This window comes from Gavialis gangeticus, unplaced genomic scaffold (genome assembly GCF_001723915.1).
Source record: "Gavialis gangeticus isolate Ggan-Ray unplaced genomic scaffold, GavGan_comp1, whole genome shotgun sequence".
NCBI lineage: Eukaryota > Metazoa > Chordata > Crocodylia > Gavialidae > Gavialis > Gavialis gangeticus.
The window spans coordinates 39,535,576-39,547,335 of record NW_017728995.1 but is presented as its reverse complement, the minus strand read 5'-3'; positions in this window follow the sequence as shown (position 1 = coordinate 39,547,335).

Genomic DNA, 11,760 nt, shown 5'->3' with positions numbered 1-11,760 from the left:
GGCGGACGCGCGAGTGCCCGTACGGGCACCTGGGGCCCGCGGCTGCTGCAGCTGCCTTGGACATGAGGGGGGGCCGCTCCCTCCCTCCCCTCGCTGCAGGGACGTCCTGCCACGGCTTAGGGCTTCGACACGTCCAAGAGCAAAATGACACCAAATGGCTGCATTAGCGCCCCTTGGCCCCACTGTCTTCCCCAAAACATAAGCACTAGTGCAAGTGCCCACCCATCCCTCCCCCTCCCCTTCTTTCATTGAGGGAAGACAAAAGGGAGCCCCTGGGATGGTTTTCATTTGTGCAACATCCACCAAGCTAAGGATGTCATCAAGAAGCACCAGCGATGTCAACACCGTGTGTGTTTGCCTCAGGTACCGATTTTGGCCCCGGCAAAGTAGTGCACAGCTGTCCTTGGTTCGAGGAAGAAAAACTCTGTGGTTTACTCAGTCTGACACTTCCCTGTGCGGTCAGATGACTGGGAGGACTACATTTTGTAATTTTAGGAATGCGTTAGGAAATTCTGAACATTAATTCTTGTTCTCATTAACCTTAAAGCACTTAAATGATAAATGCACTTTCATTTAAATAATGTTCGGCAAGTAAGTCACATTTTAACACAATTGGTGAGGAGAGGTAGAGGATTAAAATAAGAAACGTTTATACACCGCTTTAGAAATGTTTTACAGTATGTTTTATCGATAGTTGGGGTGGGGGGGATTAAAAAAATACTGCCAAGGTAGTATTTGCTGTACATAAAAGTGTTAATAACCAGATGGCATGCTACTGAAAGTGTCTTGTGCTTTGGCCTCTTAATGGTCTAGAAACAAGATCTAATGGCCAGATCCCATTAGTACTTAGTGTGGAATTTAGGTATCTAGGTCTAAAACTGAGACCCTGAATACCTTCTGCTGGTATTCATGCGTCTCCTAGTAGCAAAGGCACCTAACCTTTACAGAAGATTTACTTTTGGCCTTAAAGTTCCCTAGTCACCCATAGGTTCTGCTCATCTGCATTCCCAGACATATCTCAGTCGTGATAGGGCTGAGCAGTGGGGCCCTCATCACAACCTCATTTGGATCCAGAAGCCAGGCTTCCTTGGTGCATGTCCCCTAAGGAGCTCTATCTAGTAGGCATTCTATGGCTATATTTTGCAGACACCAACAGGATCGATCTCTACCCAAAACCTGGTGGAAGCCACCACTTTCTTTTAATATAGCCAGAACAAGTGCTGGCTCCAGGAGGCTAGCTGTAACAGCACTTGCCCAGGACGTGGGAGACCTCAGGGGATTCAAACGGGCCTCTTGAGAGAGTTCTCTAAGCTTCCTCTCCACCTCTCCTCCTGATGCTGTGCCAATGCCCAGAAAAGAATTCAGGAGTGGGCAAGAGTAAGCATGACTTTGTAGGCTGCTTGCTTAGAGGGAGGAGGAGATCTGGGTTCCACTCCCTGATCCAAAGACTTTATGCATTTTACGTTTGACAGTCATTGAATGAAACATGTAAACATGCCTTGGTGTAGGAATTAGATACAGTTTTTCAAAAGGGGTAAGTCAAGATGGAAAAATGCTTAGAATTGAAATGGGAAAACAACAGAGTATTTCAAAGAAGTCTTCAACCAACTGAACCCAACCTCAACCCTAGATTTCATTGAAATGTGAACCAGAACAACCTGGCATTAACAGTGGTCCAAACAGAGATGTCACATGTACGGAAGCTGAAGAGAGGGAAGAAAACAAGAGACAATCAAATCATGGCAGAAAAGAAAAAAGCACTTCATGCCACCATCCTAACAAAACAGGCAGGGCTGTTCAGTGAAGTTTGGAGGGAAAAATCCGTCTTGACCCATGGAAATATGGACGAAGATGTAGAGGCTCTCACCAACCAGATGATAGTACTTCTCCATGGATGCTACTGTGATTAGGCTGCACTCTCCACTGTTCCTTGGCATCGTCATAGACTGCATGATAATAAGAAAGCAGTCAAGTAACACAAATACCAGCATATCCTGGGCATGTGACAGACCCTTGGAAAGTTACAAATGACCTGGCAAAACGCAAAAGTCAGGAGTGCTCAAAATCCAATACCCTTGAAAACAAGACATCAGGCAGCAACTTCAAACTACTGGGCAAAACATTTAAGACAACTGAACAATTTACCAACTTGAGGAGGTCCATACTAGTCAATGGAGATCTCAAGAAGGAAATGACATCATACCATTTACTAAGCTGACCAGCATATGAAAATCAAAAAAAGAAGTACAGCACCCCAGTAAAGCAGAATTTTGAACTAAAACATACCGTCAGTACTAACATACAACTATGAAAGCTGGAGATCTACAAAAAAGGAAACAGGAATCTAGATGCCTTCAAAAAGAAGTGCCTAGATGCTAAGTCCTGGAAGGAAATCTGGTTGTCTCCATTGAAATCAGAAGAAACCATGTGCTGTGGGCATCTGCATGCATGTACGCTAATTGGGGCATGAACTCTGGCTGCCAACATACAGACACTCATATGTAGGGGTCTGCCCAACTCAGGGAGGTTGCCGGCCAATTTCACGGGAAGATTACAGGGTCAGCCACTGTTTTCAGGGGCTGATCACAGCAAGACCCTCCCCCCCACCTTCCTCTTATTGGCCAAAAGGCCCTATTGGCCCCATTCTTCACCACTGATTGGCGATGGATAGCCCTCACAATATGGCCCCACTCTCACTGCCAATTGGTAAAGAGGGGCAGGGCTGCACGACAGGCAGCTCTCTCAACCAATCAGCAGCAAGCGGCAGGGACAGCAGCCACCTTGGGCTCCCCTTTGTGCCAGTAGCCCCCCCTCCCTGCTGCCTCCCTGTGGGCTGCACAGCTGGGCTGTAGCACCATGAGGGCTGCTGGCTTCCTCTAGAGAGCCAGCATTTTATTTTCAGCAATTCCCCCTGCACTCCAAATTTCACCGGCATTGCCTGATTTTGCAATTTCTGCAAATTCCACAATTTCAGTAGGTCCCTACTCATATGAGGTCCTTGGATGGTAATAAACTGGCATGAAAAAGAGAGGGCACTCCTGGGAAATATTAAGAACTGCTAGTAGGCAGAGCAGTCTGTCTTCACACTATCGAGCAGATAAATGTAAATGTGAGCAAATGATATAGGAAGTAAAAAGAGTTTGTGTAGGAAGGTGTTACTGATGGCTAATGGACATGAGCCTCTGACATGCTACAGGGTTAACATGTTGAGAAAGAAATATCTAAGCCCCATGATGTAAGTAAATACTAGCTTATATCAATAATAAAAATCATTATTAGGCACAGTCAGGCCAGATACAAGCCTATATTATTTTTATTTATTTTTTACATAATACAGTTTTTCCTCAGTTCTTCATCTAAGCTAATTTGATTGTAGACTGTTGTTGGAAAATTCACCATCAGGGTGGATTCCTGAGGGAGTTCAGTGGCACGGCTTGCACCCTCTTTTTGGTCCTTCCCCTTGGTGCTCAGAGGCACAACCCCTCCCTCCCATTCTGCTTCTCTCATGCTTGCTGCTTCTTTCCTACTCTACCAGGGCAAGGGAAGCTCCAGAATTGCTTTCCACCCCAGCCAGGTTGCATGGGACCTGGGCTCAATTGGAGACAGGGACAGTGGCAACAGTATGGTGGTAGAGTACTTTCCCCCTGCTCGCCTGTTTCCTGGGAACAGGCATGGGGATGGAGACCCCTGCCCATCCCTGATGATGCTGTTTGGGCCCATTCCCATGCAACTGGAGTGGGTACAAGTAGCACTTCTTGCACCTGGTACAGAGGGTAAAGCAGCAATGGCAGATGAGGTGGCATGGGGAAAAGGGGAGGGGAGGAAAGGGTACATGCCTCGGAGCATGAAGGAGAAGGGAGGGAGCATTTTCACTTGCTTTAGGGACTTTAAAAAGTTCCCAAAGGTTCCCAGAGCACCTGCCTTGGAAGGGAGGGGGAAACAGGTGGAGGGAAAGAAGCTAGGCTAAGAGCAAGGGGAAGCAGCCATCCTTGCAGTATGGGCTGCTGCATCTCCACCCATTCTGGGAAATCTTAGATCTGCCCCTGTTCATCATTTACCAAAAAAAGTGAACTTCTAGTGAGAGACAAAGAGAAACAAAACTTGAACTTACCTGTTACACTTGGTAAAGGAAATAAGCCAAATATTGACCTCCTGAGATGCTTGGCTAAGGCATATGAAGAGTTAAGGAAAAATTCTAATGAGTGGTGGGAGGGGAAAACCTTGAATCTCCATTTCAAAGTTCCTGACTTCTACACAGACCACTCCAGGGCCAGGAGCAATATGTTATGCAGGGATATAGTGACAACTACAAAGTACTGAGACCCCAAAAAACTTCCCTGATGGCATTGCTGATTGCTTCAAAGGTAAGGTCTCTCTGCCAAATTCATTACAGGCAGTCCTCGACTTACAACATTTTGAGTTACAACATTTCGCACTTACAACGTTTATAAATTGACACCGTTTCAACTTTATGACATCAATTTCAGCTTTACAACACTTGATCTGATGCGGCGCCACACCAGCAAACAAGTTTGCTGCATCGCCCATCTCCCTGGAGAACATCTGTCCAAACTTCCTTGGACACTTTCTTTAAGAAAGCAGAGAAGACTCCAGAAAAACCTGCAGCCAAGACTCCTGAGAAGTACTGGGCTTTGGTTCAGGAATCAACCTCCCCATTTATAACATTGTTTCTTATGAGAAAATTGGTTCCGAGTTACAACATTTCAACTTAAGACATGGGTTTTCGGAAACCAGTTGTGTCGTAAGTCCAAGGACTGCCTGTATTTACTGGGAAATGGATACAGCACATCTGCTTCCATTACCACTGCTTTTAAGGACTAAGGGATACTCACTCATCAGTTCTCTGCTCAAGGACTAATGCTCACTGAAATCCATGGGTAATGGACATTAATTTACCTCTGAGAATCAGGACATAAAGGCCCTACAAATGAGACTGCTGAACAAGGAATATAGTATCTTGAGGATATAGAGCAGAGCCAGGCAAAACATGGCCCATGGGCTGGATCTGGCCCACCAGGCCATATCATTCAGTCCACAGGTGGTTGCCCACCAACTGGTGGTTGGGCACCAGTGCTGGTCTAGCCCTTTCGGGCACCGGGCCCTTGGCCCCTGTGTGACCTCACATTCCTTGTTCCAGACTCAACCTCCACTCCAGGCTCAATCCTGACTTGGGCCTTGAGCCTGCCCCTGGGATGGCTTTAGGTAGTTGCATGCCCCTTGGGCACTAATTGGACCTCCATATACTGCCCCTACAGTCCCAACCCAAACCACAGGTATAACTTCAACATAATAAGCCCCTGGGCTATTACATAAACATAAAAAGTAAGCAGTCATCTGCCCCTTTAAGAGGGAAAACCTTCCTTCACCCCTTGCGTTGGCATACCTCCCTGCTGGTGTGGAGGGAGCTCCCAGATCCACACTTCCCAAAGGCAGCATAGCAGTCAGTCTAGCATCCCCAGGTAGCTCTCCTGGGCAGGAGCTCCTTCCCCTGCAGCTTGCAGGGTTAGACTAGTTTGCCTGCTCCCAGGGCCCTCCCCACTTCCAGTCATCAGACTGCCTGGGCTGCCTGCAAGTGCCTGCTGATTGCCTCAATGCCCAATTGCCGTGGTGACCTGCAGCTGCCTGCCCTACAGTACCCCCTTGCTGGGCAGGCTCTGTGTTACAAGCTCCCGGAAGTGGCCAGTACCATGCGACACTGAGGGGCTCTGCCTGCATGGTCCATGAGCGCCCTGTGGGCCTGCTGTTTGCTACTGCTACTGCCCCTGGCAGCAGGGGCTGTGCATCATGGGGAGGGCATGGGGAGCCCTTGATGGCTCACCAAACTCATTCAGTGGCCTCCCAGCTGAAATAATTGCCCACCCCTGATATAGAGGGTATGAACAGAAGTAACTTTTGAAATGTTTACAAGTGAAAACACAATTGGAAACATTTCAAAAGGAATTGTTTCATCTGGGGATCAGTTTGGCCCCTGAAGCACTCTTTAGCTGGAACATTCCCAAATTATGAAGGCTGCATGCAGCCATAGCTTTGCAGCCAGGGGCATTAGAGAAAGTGGACGAAGGCTCTGAGAAGTGGTTCTAACTATCCAGCCTCAATCTCCTCTACTTCTCCTCTCTTCCAGAAGGGAGAGGTAGAGAGGACTGGGGCTGAAGAGTCCAGCATTGGTGGCAGTGTGCCCCCAAGTGCTGAAGCAGCTGGGACCAGGGCGTTGGTTCTTCACTCAGCGGGCAGACTGTTCACCATGCTCCACCTCCTTTCTCTATGACAGAAGAAGAGAAAAGAATAGAGCCCTCTGGGATTCCTGTCCCCATAAACACACATAACAAGAATTGAAAAGCTTCAAAATAATACTTAAATTTTAAGAGGTACTATTTTGGAGAACTTCGATGGCTTTAGGAACATTCCAAAGGGCATGTATTTTTGTACAGCTGGTTATTTGAAAAGTTTCAAGGCCATGTGATGTATTTCAATTGTTACTTTTGTCCACAGCAGACTGGGAGGAACAGGTTAAAAATAACTGTCTGGGTCAGGCCCAGAGGGATTTGACCTGTAGTTCTAGGACAGAGGCAGGCCAAGTCCAGCTCACAGGCCAAATTAGGCCCATGGTGGACTCCATTTCTGAGCACCTCCAGCCCACATCACTGCAGTGAGTTTCCATGGAGACCCCAGGAGCAGTAGGGCCAGGGTTTCCTTGGAGACTGGCCCCAGCAGTGCTGGCAGGGCATGTATCTGGGTAGGGAGCTGCTCTGGGGCTGGGATCTTGCAGCAGGGACAGAGTGGTCTGGAACTGGGGAAGAGTTGTGACCCATTGACGCAGGGGCATGCAGGCTGTGGATCATGGCTCTGCCCTGCTTCCAGACCATGCTGTTACCAATGCAAGATCCCAGCCCCAGAGCAGCTCCCCACCCAACAGTGCACCCTGCCAGCACTGCTGGGGCTGATTTCCATGGAAACCCTGGCCCTGCACTGTCATGGTGCTGCTGCTACTGGGGTCTCCATGGAAACTGGCCGCAACAAAATGGGCAGGGACTGCTGAGAAACAGAGTCCAGCTGCATCTGCCATTTTGCCCACCCCTGTTCTAGGGAGTATAAGTACGGGTTTCCCTTGATTTATGCTGTACATGGAGAACGGTGCATAAATCAACTGCACATAAGTGTAACAAATAGGGACAGATTCCCATGGCGGTGAGGGAGGGAGGGAGTGAGTCTGGGACTAGGGAAGGGGCAGGGGAAGGGGTGCCACTCCCAGGACTACACAAGGCAGCAAAACAGAGGGAACAAAGCGGCTCTCACCCCAGCTCTGGCTGCAGTGGCCCTGGGAGCAGCTGGCGCCAACTGCCTGTAGCCTCTGGGATGCACCTTGCTCTGCCTGTCCCCACTCACCTCTGCTCCTGGGCTGTGCTGTGCCCTAATGAAGGCAGCTGGTGTTGGTGCTCCTGGGGCTGCTGCAGCCAGGGCTGGGATGAGTGCTGCGCCCCACACCACCCAGGGCTCCACTTGTCTGAACTCATACCAGCTTGTGCTGGTGCACCCCTGAAAGCAGCCTACACCAGCTGCCTGCACCATGGCACAGCACAGCCCAAGAGCTGGGGTTAGTTGTTTCCCCCAGGCATGGGGGAAACAGGCAGAGCATGATGCAGCAGCTGCAGGCAGCTGGCACCGGCCGCTCCCAGTGCCAGTGGGGCCACAGCCCTTTCCCTTTCCCCCTGAAGACTTACCTGCTTGGGCAGGGGGGCATCTATGCTGATCGCATAAGAGTGAATTTACATCGCATGTAATGAATTATGGGTTTAAATATGCTCATTGCATAAGAGCAAACTTGCTTATAAAGAACCCGCATAAATTGAGGGAAACCTGTATAAGGATTCCATGACTAGCGCTTGTTCCACTGAAGAGATGCACAGAAACTTACTATCAATTTTAATTAATCCTGTAACTGCACTGTATAATCCAAAAGTATTAGCACCAGGAATATTTCAAGAAAGGCTCTAAGAAAGAAATCTACCAAGCCCTTCTCTATGCTGACTTCATGCTTGTAGCTTTGACACTTTGTTGACTCTTATCAGACATTCATAGCTTATAGTGAAAGCATCCCTCTTCTCAGTCACCCTCTCTCTTTTCTCTGTGCTGTTGAGGGTCCTTTATGCATCAGAATCACAACAGCACTGCTTCATAGGGGGATCAGAATGGGAAGGGGCAATGTACAGATGAAAGGGAGCAAAATGATGTGCATAATTGTCAATAGTAGTATTTGAAACTTTTGTCAGACATGCAAACAAAACACTGTTCCGGTCCCTTTAATGCGGAATCGCTGCAGGAGACAGAAGCTCTGCGCTGGTAGAATGTCTCCATTCTTTCTGTTATGATTTTTCCACAGCTTTTGCTTACTATCACAGCAACTCTTATCCATCCAGTCTTCATTTCCCTTATGTGGCATATGTTTTTTAAAATAAACAAAGTTGGAAGCTTCAAGATTCCTAAAACTATCAGAGTGTTTTGTAGTTTAAAATATGCATAACAAGTGCACATTGGAATGGAAACATGGACACAACAGATTATAACCAAATATGTCTCTGTGAGCCGGAAGAGATAGATCACAGGCCTGTCATCACAACCAAGCAAAGGGTGGAGTAGGCCTTGGCATGAGGAGGAGGCCTCTTAAACTACAAAGTGTTCAGTCATGCTCTATAAGCAGTGGCCTGTGTTGGAAGCAGTAGGGAGTTCCAGAAAGAATCCGCTTTGCCATGTAAATCTGCAAGTGGCCGAGTTTAACTAGTTGCTTTTGATAAATTTATGTAACGTCATCTGAGCGTTAAAGTCAAAGAGGAAATGTGAAGGGCTAGAAGTAAGATGACAAAGGTACTGATTTTTTGGACCATAAATAAAGGAACAGCAACTCATTTTACTATCCTTCTTGTTATCCATATTTTACTTAAAAGAAAAAAAAGGTAGCCATATGCTACAGAACAAGCCAAAGGGAAAAACATATCTTTTAAAAAGCTTTAAAATATTCTCTTTCAATCTTTTCTTTTTCCCAGTGTTTCTGGGATGAGGAAAGCACCTCCTCTCAGCAATTAGTGTACCTCTTCCCCTGAAGTCACCCTCACAATCCTTTCCTACAAAGAAGCTGAAAAAACTTGTTTATGAAAAAGATAATTTATTGCTGCTGCTGCTTCCCTCTCTTGAAGGAGAGGCTTCCTGTTCCCTGCAGCCATTGCTACACCACTCAGTCTTTGGGAGAGGAGATAAACTTTTCTAAAGTTCTCTCTCAGCATGTCTTGCCTAACTTGGGAGTACAACTGGCTGCCAGGGAGATACTTTTATTACCAGTCCCATCTTGCTAAAGGAACTCTTCCTACTTTTTCGACTCTGATCAGTTCTGTTTGACTCTTAAACAGAATCAGAAGCCTGGGCTCTCTACTCAAATGAAATGACTACCTCAAAACTTCTTGTTTCAGTAAATTGCATCCCACAGGTTCATGTTTTCCCAAAGATCTTGGAATGGGATAGTACTGTCGCCAGCAGATTCCCTTGCTAACCTTGCAGGTCTAGAACAGTCCATTAAACAGTAGCAGACTGCAGAAGAGGAGGAAAATAATAGGATGAATCTGCAGAAAGCACAAAGATGAAGTGGTGTTAACACTTCACCAACTGCAAAGCGCAAAGAACAGAAAAATAGCTCAGTGGCAAGCTACTTTAAAGCCAATATATCACAATGCACTATGAAGATTTGTCTAGCAGATGGTAAATTTGACATGTACAAAGGAAGTCAATAGGTCTGTTTAGTCTGGGAAAGGGTGAGTCATTCCTCATGCATCATCAGGCAGTAGCAATCATTAAGTGTCTTTAAAGATAATAAACTCATTTTTCTGCTGTTCCTTTCCCCTTATATCCCTTACATTTTTTCTCCAGTTATGTCCAAAATGTTTTTCTTCCCTTTATATAATCAAAAGTAAAGGCCACCAGTTTATGATATTACAGGCTGTCTCCAGTGCATTCAAAGCTTAAAATTCGATCTGAAAGTAGTTACTTCACTGATCTCACTTATTCTAAAAATGTTAACATTCAATACAGGTAACCCTTGCCATTCATGGGGGATACGTTCTTATATCCCCCGCAAATGGTGAAATCTGCAAATAAGGCACTGCGTTCATGAACGCAGTGCCCCTGGCAGCTGGGGTGGGGGGCATGGCTGCTCTGGTAGTGGCAGGAGCCCGGTGGCACCAGCGGGAACCCAGCAGCGGCAAGCGCAGAGCTCCCGAGGAGCTCCTTTAAATGTATTTAAGAAACGGGTTCGACATTTGTGAATATTTGAAACCACAAATGCCAAGCCCGCAAGTAACAAGGGTTTCCTGTATATACTTATTGTTGGATAGATAATTAAAACTACTTTTTTCCAGTTAACAAATCACTTCCCTTCTGTGATTGTTCATAATAAAACATACAGTATTTTAAAATTATAAATTGAATTATTGTATATTAAGATTTACGTGGGGCAGGAGAATTTCAATGGGCGCATCCACATGTGCGCTGGACTATGCAGTTGCAGACAGGATGCTTAAGCAAGTCCTAAATGACTGTGCAGTAACTGCCGTTACTCCGCAGTCCTGATGCCGCACGGATTGTTTCCAACAGTACTGCTCAGTAACAATGAACTACTGTGCAGTACTGCTGGCATCACAGTTCGTGCCCGCCAGTGCTACACGCTGTAGCTTGTTGCTTTGGCGACTTAGTGTCTTGTGTAGACACACCAATTAAGGCCTAAAATTTCTATCTTAACTGTTAGATTAAGCAAACAGTGAATAATCTGAAATAACAGGAAGTTAAAACATGGTGTTTCAGTAACGGAAAAGTAAATATTCTTCAGAAATATTTCATTCAGGCAGTTATTTTTAACCCGTTCCTCCACAAGCCCATGAAATGTATTATATGACCTGTGCTAAAAAAGAGAAAAATATATTTTGTGCAATAAAACTAAAAGTAGTGTAATGTGATTTTAAAAACATATCTGACAGGAAACTGGCATTAGAAAGCAGAGTAAGATAGCAGGGATCTATAACAGGGCATGTATAAATTGTTGAGTTTCTAACAAACACTTCTTAAATAACTCATATTTCAGCCTTAATATTAAAACATCTGCTAGACATCTCTTTTTAAAGCAGTCTCTTTAACAGTTCCTTTAATTGTACCCTTCCCCCTTGAAAATAGTTTTCCATTAGTTGCCTCCCTTTAATTTGATCTTTAACCTCAATCAGAAACCCTCCCTCAATTGCTGTCCTAGTATTGTTATTATGGACATGATCCTGCCAGGTGCCAAGCATCTTGGAGATCCGTCATAGAAATCAAGTTATGCTGGCACCAAAATAATTTGAACACGCTTCATATCTGACAACATTTGGGTCTTAGTGTACCACATTTATAGTGCCAAGCCACCTTATAATCATACTTTGTTTTTCAACTTTATTTATATTTGTATTTATAACTGGTTGTTATAACCAGTCTTTAGGAACTAAAAGATTAACAGTGTGAACAAGCTATTCCAAGGTATAATCAGATATAGTCCCATAATTATTCAGGAGTAAATGAATAGCTTTGACATGACAGAAGGAAGTATTTTCCTTGACACCATTCTGGAGCCTGCATAATAAGTTGTTGGTGGCTATGAAAGGTAACATTAGGTTTTTCTGCTGCTTCTTTCCTTGGTGTCTATCACATAGCTTCTCCTGTCTCTAGACCTAG